Raw genomic sequence first — 13,513 nt, forward strand, 5'->3', positions numbered from 1 at the left:
GGCTTCTGTTTTATTTTGGCTTCATCTGCTTCCTCTTGGACATTATTCAGCTTTAAGGCATATAGCATTATTATAATGTATGATGACACACAGTTTCACCTTTCAAAAAAACCTGCTGACCTAACCTGACCAAATATAAAAACAGACTAAATATTGTAGTCACTTGGCCTCAAACTGACTGAGCAGGTATACTGGGGTTTTAGTTCTGCTTTGTTTAGATTGTAAGTGTAACCCAACTTAAATTAAATCCCTAATGTCATAAAGTGAGTTGTCATTTTTTATTTAGCCCCAGAGCATAACAGAGCTGTCATAATCACTTTGTCTTAAAGCACACTTGGGTAATTCCCTCAATCAGTTGTTTTTATGACCTCCATGTTCCAGAGGTCAGCACCACCCAGCAACTGCGGACTAGAAAACACATACCAACAAATCAAGTTCAGTGAGGTGATGAGTGAATGACTAACTGCAGGTTAATGTTCACTTGGGACTACTCAAATGTTTGATAGTTACAATTAACTTTCCGTTCTCATAGATTTGTAAGCATGTTAAATTACTCAGTAATGAAAAGTTAAAGAGGATTCCAAAGTACCTTAGTACCATCAGCTGAAAGGCTTCTTTGCAGGAGTTTTAGTGCTCAGAACACTGAGCTGTTCAAATGTATGGCGATGAAGCAATCAATCAGACACCCCAGCAGCCTGTTATCTTGCATCCTACAAGCTGATCTTTGCGCTTCTTTGCGAACAGTTACCTGGATATTCAGCAGGCGTGTTCCAAGGTTCCTCTCCACCTCTGCTGATTCTTTTTTGTGCTTGTTCACGGACATTTGGATAACATGGCTGGTAATCTGTTCACCACCCACAGAGTTGATTTGTGTGTCAGCAACATCTAAAACTGCCATCACTTCCTGCCCTTTTTGCCTTTTGTTATCAATACTTTTATGAAAGAGACTGAGGAAGCTCTACTCTGTTAGTTGACACAGTTCTCCATCAAATCACACAGTAGACATGAGTAAAGCTCAAAGGAAGTTGTAGTCCTTTTGGATGAGGTAGTTTTGAAAGAAATATACAATTTATGCAATCAATTTGTACTGGAAACCATCAACCGAGATTTGTCTTTTTATATTATAATATAAAAAAGATGTGGCACCTAGAAATGTCAAATGTTGCTTACGTCTACATTACAATATGCCCACAAATATGGCTCCATCTATGTGGATTAAAGACTTTCTTTCCAATCGCACACAGACAGTCAAAATTTGGTTCAGAGCTCTCTCTCGCAGGGCTCTGTCCTCAGTCCAATGCTGTATTCACTCTACACCTTTGACTGTATTTCCACACACCAAACTAACACAATAATCAAATTTGCCGACGACACAACGGTGGTGGGACTCATTTCAAACAACAATGAAACCCACTACTGTGAGGAAATACACAAGCTGGCACACTGGTGCATGGACAACAACCTTACATTCAACATTAAAAAGACAAAAGAACTCATCATTGACTTCAGGAGACACCATGAGGACCACAGTCCTCTTGTCATCAGGGGAGAGGAGGTGGAGAGGGCTCGCTGCTGGACTGTAAAAAACAGCAGGAAAAATAATTGGACTTCCCCTGCCCTCTCTGGAGGACATTTTTAAGACTCGTCGTCTCCACAGGGCCAACACCATCCTGAAAGATGCATCCCACCCTTGTAATTCCTTGTTCTGTCTGTTACCCTCTGGAAAGCCATACAGATCACTGAACACACAAACCACCAGACTGAAAAACAGCTTCTTTGTAAGGGCCATAAGTGAGCTCAACAAAATCAAACATTAGACAAATTACTAACCCAAAAGTCAACTGCAATACTGGGACATCTTGAGCAATGGGACTACTTGTGTTTTAATGTATGAATGGAACTGTGTGTTGTTTATTTATTGTTTATTTATTTATTGTTTATTGCTGTTTATTTATTACTGTTCTAAGATTCAGGCACATCACAAATGCATTTTGTTGTAATCTCATGTACAATGACAATAAAAGCTATTCTATTCTTTAAAATATATCCTCATTATTGTTTTAACAAAGAAAAACATTAAACACTTCAGAAACACACAATATCAATCCATGTATTCAGTATTTTTACTGTTGGCCAACATTGTAACTTGTACTGGGTGAACATGCTTAACGTTGTGACGCATTTACGGTCCATATATCAGACTGAGAGCAGTTGTGGGCGCTTTACATTCAGGCTGGAGTTTCTGCCTGCTGTAATTTATCTAATCCAACAGAGGTCGCTGTTGGATCCTCCGAAACAACAACCCTTTTCCAGACATAATGAGGGAGACGCCTCTTACTATATCTTTCATGAGGCTTCATTTGCCCATTAGTGGAATTAAATCTCACAAGATCCATTATTAAGACCCCAAAGAAGAATTTAAAACAGTGCAACCTAATATGGACCCAGAGCCAAACTCGCCAACTGACCTTCTCCAAGTCAGTGGCCGTGACAAAGAGGTCACCCCTCTCCTCTCCTCTCCTCTCCTCTCCTCTCCTCTCCTCTCCTCTCCTCTCCTCGCTGTAAAGCTACACTGCAACTTACTAAACATACAGGTGCAGCTCAATAAATGAGAATATGGTATCTTCCCCATGTTATGTAGCCTACTGAACCAGACTGAGAGACCATTTAAAGGCTCAGGAAACCTCAGCAGGTGATTTGAGTTAATTAGCTGATTGAGTCTGACAATGTGAGTCTACAATATTGAACTTCACATTATTAAAATCTTCTGAGATACTCAACTTGGGGTTCTCATGAGCTGTAAGCCATAATCATCAACATTAAAACAAATAAAGGCTTGAAAAAGTTCACTTTGTGTGTAATGAATCTATAATATACGAGAATTTCACTTTTTGAATTGAATTACTGAAATAAATCCACTTTTTCACAATATTCAAATTCATTGAGCTGCACCTGTATAAACATTTACTCATGCAACATTTCAGGTTGAACAGGCACACAGCAAAACTGAAAAATACACATTAAAAGCCACTACATTAACACATCACATGAACCTAAAACTACCTTTCTTCATTAGAGGATCCACCAGAGTTCTTATTATGTGTAAAGCAGCTGATCTGGAATATTTGGGCTGCTGAATTCCCCCTTTAGTGTACTTTTACTTTCATGATATAAGAGTTATTAGTATAGGGAAACTAATAATAACAACATTACTGATGCTGAGGCTATATAAATACATAAAACAGTGAAAGTGATAACATGCCTGTAATTGCAGCATCAATATAGAGAAACACATCAGAAGCTGATATAAATTAGATTAGAGTTTTTAATCTAAAATCTCATTTCTCATTGTTGTTCTAATTTGAGTTTGAAGAGTTCATTTGCAAAAACAGATAAGGTCAATTTTATACATTTCAAAGACTTGAATACATTCTTTTTTGCTATTACTGGGGATATTTTACTGTTTACTTTTCTTAGGACACCTGAGGTCCGTATGGGTTTGTCATTTTTTTAACCATTTCAATAATGGAATAAACTCTGTACTGATGTAAATAAGATTCAGAGACGATAAAAGCTACAAAGCTGTTTGAGAGTTATCTGGGACACTCTGCCACTCCCCTGACCAGACTGAAAAAGGAATATCAGTTATTTGAGAGTTGGATTTCCTCTGTAATACCTCCCAGGAATCATCCCAATGTACTTAATAGTCCCACAGAGGGAGAAAGCACAGATCTGATTGGTTGATGTGCTGAATGCTTTGTTAGTGTGACTTAAGGAAAGATAGTGAGACGTTTAACAACACTAACACATATAAATATCAAATGCAAACACAATGGGAGAGTATTACTCTAAGTACTCTAAGTAAGTATTTTAAAAGTTGTTCAACTTCAGATCTCAGATCTGTGCTTCTCCTTCGTGCCTGAGGGAAAATCTAGCTCTCTCTTATAGTAACAATTTTATAAAATAATTTTCTGCACGGTATCAATAAAGTACTAATCTATTTATATAAAAAGAAAGATTTAAATTCTCTAGACCAGAACCTTTATGTGTCTTCTTCTGTTTGCTGTGGAAGTTAACCCACATATCAAAGATTCACCGTCACCAGGTCATGTTCTAGTGAAATTTAAAGCCTCCAGTCCACCTGATTTACACGTGTTGGGAGGAAACCAGAGCAGCTGGAGAAAACCCACCAATGCAAATGAGCAGAGCTGGGAGTTTAAACCAGGACTGTGTATTTGAAAAGCTAACAGCAAACAATTATGCAGTCTTGACCAGAATGATCCTGTTTATACCTTCGGCTCATATCAAGTTGATTTTGTGATTTTTATCTTTCCATGAGGCCTGTAATGAGCTGTTACAGGGCCTCAACAATGTCATTTCTTTAGTCAGCTGGACAGATTAATTTGCGAACCACCGACTTTGTTTTTGGACTTCTATGAACCATGAAAAAGCAAGTTACATTTGCAGATAATGGGATGTTCCACAGGGTCTATCACCCGGATGCTTTGAGGAGGTAAAGAGTAGACAGTGAATGCTTATGGGGAAATCTATTCTCATCTGTTGTTATATTTGATGAAGTCATCCAGCTTCCTTTATGTTGCAGACTATGTCCAGGGATGCAGGATTCAAAGATGGGTGAGTTTAACTACTTACAGCAACCTTTACAGAAATGGAACAAAACAGAAAACAAATGAAATTTCACTCTTGGTCAGCTGTTTATGCAGGATATCCATTCCACTGTACTTTCTGTCTGTTTGCTGTGTTCTGTGGCTCAAATATCAGATCTTGTTGCCAAATAAACAAAACATATTCTGTATCCTGTCTGTGTTGAAACCTGAGCCTCAGGTTTTCTAATGGGGACACAGCAGAGAGGATCAGTGGAAACCAGAGGAAGTCCTAAACCTGACACCAGCCTGGAAAAAATGTTCTCTCCTTCTCTTTTTTAATCACAGTCTCATTGCTTTGACTGTGTATAGCCCACATTCAGCACAAGGACAAAGGAGGTGGACACCCAAACATTCCACTCATAGGTTGTTGTTCATAATGACAGACAGACAGTCACATGAATTAGACTGAATTAAACACAAATCCGCTGACTTAGGATTTGACTTTGTCATAGGTCAGTGATGTCAAAGATGTTATTATACTAATATGAACTTTTTCTAGTCATATCCGTTTGTATTTTGCGCATCTCAGATGTCAATGTTTATCTGGAAAGGTAATAGATAAACCATGATTTGTATGAATTATAAGTCTGTATCATTGCAAGGCTAATATTTGCTTGTTGTTTCTGAAAGTGATCTGAAACTTCTGTTACATTCACAACCTACAATGTCAACACCTAGGGTACAAATGAACCATTGTACATGTGTTAAGTGTCTATGAATATAAAAAAAATAATATCAACTGTGATAGGATAAACTCCAATAAACAGAGAAACGAATGGCAATGCTACAAAACTGTACATTAGTATTTATGTACTCCAAATACTTTTTTTTGTTCTCGACCTACAATGAAATGTAACAAACAAGTATTGAAAGCCATGAGTGCCTAGACTGGAGCAAAACACTGCCCCCTCTCTGCAGCAGTCAGATGGCATCTGCGCACACTCTCAATGATCCAGTTACATCTCGCCTGTGCCCAAAATGTGTTGACCCTTTTTTGTTTTCCAGCTCCGATGACGGCCAGTATGAATATCAGCACAACTTTAAAAGCCCATAAACCACCAGCTGCTACACCAGAACCCCAACTGCAACACGGAACCACCATCCACATCCCCAAAGCCAGGACCTCAGCTCCCTTTCTCAAGGTGATTAAAGCAGGGAATTCATTTGAGCACAAACCTCCTTCCAAACAAGCCAAGATAGTGATGTGTTAGCCTCACTGATGTAACACATTGTGAAATTTTTCCTCTGCATTTGACCATCCTAACTACTTTAGAACATCCACACAAAGAGGATGAGGGGGATCTTTGGATTGAGTCCAGGCTCTTTTGGCATCAGCAAAGCGCCACCATGCTGCTCTAAAGAGAGGAAGATGAGAGATTACTAGGACAAAAATAATAAGAATTACTATACAGCTCTATGGTTCAATCAGATCTTTCAAGCTGTGTATTGTTTTATGATAATGACTTAATGCTTAATTATAACATTCCCATCCAGGAAGTGTTGTCGAATCCGACCAGTGCCATCTTGTGGAACAGTAATATGACTCCTGACACCTTTTCTCCATGCCAGGAACAAACGACAGATCAGACCTTATTCAGTGTCCGAATGTTCTGACCAACTTTGTGCTGAATATATTATTTGACAGCAAACTTACACCCACGTTTAAAAGTTTCTGTCAGAAATCCAGTCTGCAGTGAGCCTGGGTTGCGTTCCAGTAGAAAGTACTAATGACAAATATGGATGCTGTGATTTTAGAGAATCGATCTGCAGAACAACAACCTGTCAACTGATTTTGACAATTAAAAAACCTCAAAAAGGTCCAAAGCATGATCGGATGCTGAGTTGCTAAGCTAGCAGATAATACACATATAATTGGACTGTTTTTGTCAGCAGAAGCTTAAAATGAATGTTTTGCCAATAAATTCACAAAATGATTAGTTTCTTTTGTGTAAGTTGGAATGCATGAGACAAATGTAAAAAAAAACTCTGAACTCTGACCTCTGTCTGTCCCTCAGCACACAGAGCTGACGCCTGGTCAGAGGGAGTATCTGTACACCATGGCAGCGTCTTTCAGCCCCATGCACGTCCGCAACCTCATCAACCAACACTACCTGAATGTGCTGCACAGGAACAAAAGAACTGGTAAGAAATGGCAAAGCAACAGGTTTTACTTTTACATGAAGCGCCATTTAGGACAAATATCCAGCTTAACACGTTTCTCTTTCAGCTTAACACACCTCTCACACACACAAATGAGAGACCTCCCGCAACCCAACCCATACACACTGGCAACGCACGACACTAGTATGGAAGGCTGTATGAGACATTATTCATACTTGATCACACACAATATCAAGATCACACACGCACACCATCAAGATCACACACACGCACCATCAAGATCACACATGTACCATCATGATCACACACACTATCAAGATCACACGCACCTTCAGGATCACACACGCACTATCAAGAACACACACACACTATCAAGATCTTACACACGCATCAGCGGCCGCTGTGAAAAATCACATTGGTGAAGCCGCAATAACTTCCTCACATTATCTGTGTCAAAAGCTGTATCTGTATCAGAATCTGTAGCGATGGTGAAGAATATCCTCTGGGGATTTAAGTGTATTTTGCAGCTCTAAATATCTTCTTGCAGCTTTATAGGGGAAACTCCCCAAAGATACGCTAAACTAAAGGGACCCTGCAGGTGGCGTGATATTCATTTCCAACAAAGTGATTGGTCAGAGGTCAGCTTTATATGTCACTCTGACTAAGCTCCAATATATTCTGCTCCGGAACTGGATTGCTGTGGCGCATAAGTGACCATGGTGACAGGGTGAGCTTTTTTTCCATTACCCAATTTTTCACTTTACAACTTCAAATTGTGCAAAACGCAGGTCAATATCAACTTCGCTGTTTCCGCTGCTTATTAAATAGTCCTGAAATTCAATTCTAGATTTTACTGGAAGCCAACGCTGCAAAGCTAAAATGGGAAAAATATTATCCCTTTTCCTAGTTTTGGTCAGGACACGTGCAGCTGCATTCTGGACCAAATGGAGAGTCTTTAGAGACTTATTAGGGCAGCCTGATGATAATGAATAACAATAGTCCATCCCAGAGGTAACAAATGCGTGGACAAGTTTTTCTGCATCATTCTGTGACAGAATGTCCCTGATTTTTGCAATGTTGCATAAGTGAAAGAATGCAGTTCTTGAAATTTGTTTAATGTGGGTGTTAAACAACAGATCCTGATATAAGATAGCTCCTGGATTTCTTACAGTGACCAAGGCAATGTCATCCATGATGGCTATCTCTTTAGCTAATGTAAATCTAAGGTGTTAAGGGCCAAGCACAATTACCTCAGTTTTGTCTGAGTTAAGCAGGAGAAGGTTATGACATCCAGGTATTAATGTCCTTAAGGGCTTGGATTTTGGACCCCTCTGACTTCATTGATGAATAAAGTTAGGTATCATCTGCATAGCACTGATAATCTATCGAGTGTTTCTGAATAATTTTACCTAATGGCAGCAGATAGAGAGTGAATAGTATTGGTCCAAGCACTGAACCTTGAGGACCGCCGTGTCTAACGTTCGCGTATGGAAGATTAATTTTTATTAACATGAACGACCTGAAATCAATCTGACAAATGTGATTAAAACCAATACAGTTCCTCTAATGCCAATTAGATGTTCTTGTCTCTGTAATAAAGTGTTGTGGTCAATGGTGTCAAATGCAGCACTAAGATCTAATAGAACAAGAACAGAGAGAAGTCCTTTATCAGATGCAATAGAAGGTCATTTTAGACTTTCACAAGTGCTGTCTCTGTGCTATGGTGGGCTCTAAATCCAGACTGAAAAACCTTGAATAAACTGTTGTCCGTATGAATTCACATAACTTATTGACTTTTTTGAGGATCTTGGCGAGAAAGGGAAGGTTAGATATAGGCCTGTAGTTGGCCAGTATGCCTGGGTCAATAGTAGCTTATTTAATAAAGGGTTTAATTACAGCTACTTTAAAGGACTGTGATACATAGCCTGTTACTAAAGAAAGACTGATCATATTTAGTAGAGAAGTGCTAATTGAAGGAAAAACTTGCTTGAGCAGCCTAGTTTGGAATTGGCTCTAAGAGAAGAAATCATTGAAGCGAATTCAGTGAGGTCAATTAGAGAGAAACCAATCGAAATATCAATTTTACAGCCGTTTTTAAGGTTCCTGTGATTGAGGATAAGTCAGTGCCTATTGTCGGCAGGAGGTGATTCTGTTTCAAATTTTATCGTCAAAGGAGCTCATGAAGTCATTACTACTGATATCTATGGGGGCACATAGGTCAATAGAGTTAGGGCTCTTTGTCAGCCTGGCTAAAGTGCTGTAAAGAAAACTAGGGCTGCTTTTGTTCTCTTCAATTAGTGACGAGTAATAGGCAGCTCTGGCATTACAGAGGGCCTTCCCATATACTTTGAGGCTGTCTTGCCAAATTGAGCACGACTCTTCCTCTTGTGGATTGCCATATTCTTACAAGTTTCCTAAATGTTTGTTTCAGTTCGCAGGGAGTCTACAAAGCTAATCTCTTTTGTTTAATTATCTTTTTTAAAGGGGCAATGGAGTTAAGAGTCATTTGCAGTGACCGTGCTGTACTTTCAACGAAATGACCAATCTGGGAGGGACTAAAATCAAAATAAGTCATCCATATATATGAAATTAAGTTCAGCGCTGATGGAATTGCTTCCTTAAATTTAGCTACAGCACTATCAGACAGACATCCAATTAGAATATTTTGTCTGCGGGTGTGTAGTCCAAATATCTCAATTCAAAGTAGTGATCTGTTAAATATGGTTATGCTGAAAAACTATTATTTGATCTATATCGATGCCATAAGCCAGAACAAGGTCAAGGGTGTGGTTATGGCAGTGAGTGAGTTTACTTACACTCTGAGAGAAGCCAATAGAGTCCAGTAATGAAATAAAAACAGTGCTGAGGCTATCACTATTGCTGTCCACCTGAATATTACAGTCGCAAACTATTATTATTTTATCAGTACCCAGGACTAAGCGTGATGTAAACTCTGAGAAGTCAAATAGAAATTATGTGTATGGGCCAGGAGGACGATACACGTATGTGCGGGAGGTTTCTCATTTGTATGTGTTAGAGGTGTGTTTACAGGTGTGTGTGTTTGCTTTCACTAGTGCGTGTGTGAATGTAACATAGATTTGTTCCTAAACGGCACTTCAGACTGTTTTGTTTGTGTTGTTTTAGTTCGTCAATTACAAATTCACAAGCAACAATCTGTGATGAAGTCATTAATGATATGACAGTTGTATTGGACGTTGAAGGATCATCATACACAACACACATTCAACAACTACTTCTGCATTTCATGACAAAACTTTTTTTGGAAGTATGAAAGTAATTTCTTTCATGAACTGTATTTTTGTCATTTTGGTTTAACATTTTGGATGAATCCAACAAAACTTGAGTCATTGTTTTGTTGGCTTTTTTTGTTTTGACGTTTTGTTTGTAGAGTTGGGGATGGCTGCAATAAGTAGTGGGACCGGTCACCAAGCTAAGCAGCCATACCAGAACAGACCACCTTACAGAAATGTCCATAAACAAGCCATTGTGGGGTACATAAATGGATAGTAAGCCATTACTGTTTGTCATACAGAGAATAAATCACCTTAAGTATCTGTCACACCTGGAAAGAGCAGAGATGGAACTATGTTAAAGATGGGGTCAGGGGGAGAATGAAGGGAGGACACTTTGTTTGAAGGACTTCCTACCCTCCATATGGCCACTGGTGTTTGTTCTTTCCACCTCAGACAACACATGAAACTTCCTTGTGCAGGGCTCATGACTGGCTGTGGGACCCCTGAATAATTTGCTCCTTCCATCCACCCAACAGCACTCATGAATCCATTACTAACATTTTCTGAATGGTCCAATTGGACTGGTAATCCAATATGTGAGACGGACCTAAAGGAAAAGGTAAATGTGAAATTTCGGAGCAACGATAGAGTTAAAAGTACATATTCGTATTCAAAACCAAGTAACACCTTGAAGATCCTTTAATGGCCACAATGTGTGGTGTACTAGCTGCAGCAGAACATATAAGACCTGTAACCATCATCTCCTTCACATGGTCAGTTTTGGCACCCCTCTATTGCAGGCTGCAGCGCCGAGAGAAGCGACCTTACAGTGATGTCTGTAACCTCAATGGAAAATGTAGAAAAGCAACAATCAGAGGACCCTGTCTGGCCAAAATGTGAGGCCAAGATAAACACCGCTGCAAAGAATCCTGGGAAAAATATTCCCCCAAAAAACTCAAAGAGCCGAGTCAGGTAGGGTGCAAAATATAACAATGTAAATATAAATAACATACAATAGAAATACAGTAGATGCTTTCAAGGAGATGACATATCAGAGGCTATTTTGTGCTCTGCTGATGTTTAAGGGTCTCCTTTGTTGACTGTGTTGCACTTTATTGTCTCGCTTGTTCCTAGATCTCACTTAAGAAGTAAACAATACACACACTATGATACACAGACTGACCATATTTAACTTTATAGGAGTTCCAACACATCAGCATCAAAGCATGCAAAGATGAAGACACACACAGAAAAGCAATCATCTGTGAAAAGAAAAAGTCCAAGAAGTAAGTCAGAGAAAACAGCATCATCTTTCTTTAGAATAGACTTTTGATATTATTGTATCTTTTGTCCTGTTGTTAATTGTGTCTTTTTGTTGTATATCAAGTCAATTTATTAATTCTAGTCTAGATTAGCAAGTTTTAATTCCGCTGCCAGAAACCAGGATCAAAGTCATGGAGGAGGAAGAGGGTGATCCGTGTAGGAACGACCCTCTTCTTTTCTATTGCAGTATGCTGATTTTGTCACTATGGATGTGCACAATACTTTACTTCCATGATAAATGCAAAGTGTCAGAGTAGTTCAACCATATTAACACATCTTTGATATTTATGGTCTTCTTATTTAATCAAATAATCGATTCTCAATGGAGCTCTAAATCACACAGGTGCACTGGAATCAATTATGTGATCAGTTTGAAACATGTAACCATACTGACAGAGATTTAAGGCTTTTATCCACTATTCCAATATGTAATTGTACCACTGCTTCATCCTGGAGCTGACATTCCCTATTTAGTCTATCAATCTCTGATGTCAGGGAACAAGGAGGCGAGGATGAAGAGGAGTGAGATGAAGCATACTACAGAGGCTGCTGAAGTCCCAAATGATGAGGATGAAAGTGGAAGAGAAGAAGATGACAAGCTGGTGGACTACAGCCTGTACCAATATGATAAAGAGGATATAGGTGAGGATTGTGATTTTACACCTTGTATCGCTTTGCTGTGCACAAACTGTAGATTATTTCTGTCCTTGTCTCCTTTGGTTCAAATCTTTCTGACTAAACTCAGTTGATGTATAATGTGTTTGTCATCTTCAATGCAGTGACAGCTCACCTCTGCAACAGTCTGGCCGGTCTCTCCGTGTGTAGCTCCAGTGAGAAAGATCCTTGCATCACTCTCACAGAGGTAAGTGATCCTTCTGTAAAGAGTCCTGAATCCACCTGTACAAGATGTTAGGATGGGTGTCTTTAATTTAAGTAACACAAAGCCTTTGTGTATTATATTATCAATAAACCCCAGGAACATTGTGGAGAGAAACATGCAGAAGAAATTCAGAAAAATAGAGCAAAATATTTACTTATTTGTGCTTCTGTCTTTGTTTTTAACCTTCAGGATCAGTATGAAAGCAAGGATTTCCAAATCGAAGCCGGTGATAACGTTACCCTGAGGGGCCTGAAGATCTAGAGTGAAGATGATAGAATGTGACATGGTGAGGTCACAGATGGAATAAAAATCTAAATCTTAGCACTGTCATTAATGAGATATGGTGTAGGATTGCTGGATTTGTTTTGTCAGGGACCATGAACAAAAAACACAAATCTCAGCAGGGAAGCTTTGTACCAGTGTTAGCAAATACAGAAGCTCAACTCCATCTGCAAAAATATGCAATGCAAGATAACAACAAGCACAAGTACAGTTCAAATGAAGCTAAAATGATAAACTAGCACACTCTAGTAAATATCAGATACATGGATGGAGATAGATAGATAGATAGATAGATAGATAGATAGATAGATAGATAGATAGATAGATAGATAGATAGATAGATAGATAGATAGATAGATAGACTTTCAAATTCTTCAGTTACTTTAGGGAGGAAATATAGGATGTTTAGAGCTATTCTGCTCTGTTGTGATTGCACCATCCACTGTCATGACTTTCCCCCCCAGGACTCTTGTAATATATATTGTTCTAATAACAGGGATATCGGATTTCTGCAGTGGTTAAATGTGTTGTAATCAGGGTGTGCTGTTCTGTGTCTAGTGTCTCATGTATACACCTTTGGAGGACACAAGTACAGACAGTCCTTTGATGTTAGACGGTTTTGCATCATGTTATCAAACTCTTACTAAGGTTAAATTCCATTTATTTGTTGATAGCAAGCTTAAAAATACATGCTAATTCAAATATATACAGCATGCCTCCCTAAGGTTTCCCTATTCTGATATCATTGAATTTGTTTTAAGGTGGCCGAGTTGCATGATGAACATGCTAGCACAGCACAGATGGAAATCTCCTTGAGTGCGTTTCATTTCAGGACTGAAATGTTTCAGTGAAGTTCTTTGGCTTGTTGCCTTTTATCACTCATGATTTGTGTACAATTTATATCGAATTGTATTCATTTGAGCAATATATCAGTTATTTACCTCTACCTCACTAAACTGGTGTTATTTTAGATTGAATAATTAATA

The sequence above is a fragment of the Genypterus blacodes genome, unplaced genomic scaffold (genome assembly GCF_046128005.1).
Source record: "Genypterus blacodes isolate CSIRO-AG114 ecotype Tasmania unplaced genomic scaffold, CSIRO-AGI_Gbla_v1 ptg000154l_1, whole genome shotgun sequence".
Taxonomy (NCBI): domain Eukaryota; kingdom Metazoa; phylum Chordata; class Actinopteri; order Ophidiiformes; family Ophidiidae; genus Genypterus; species Genypterus blacodes.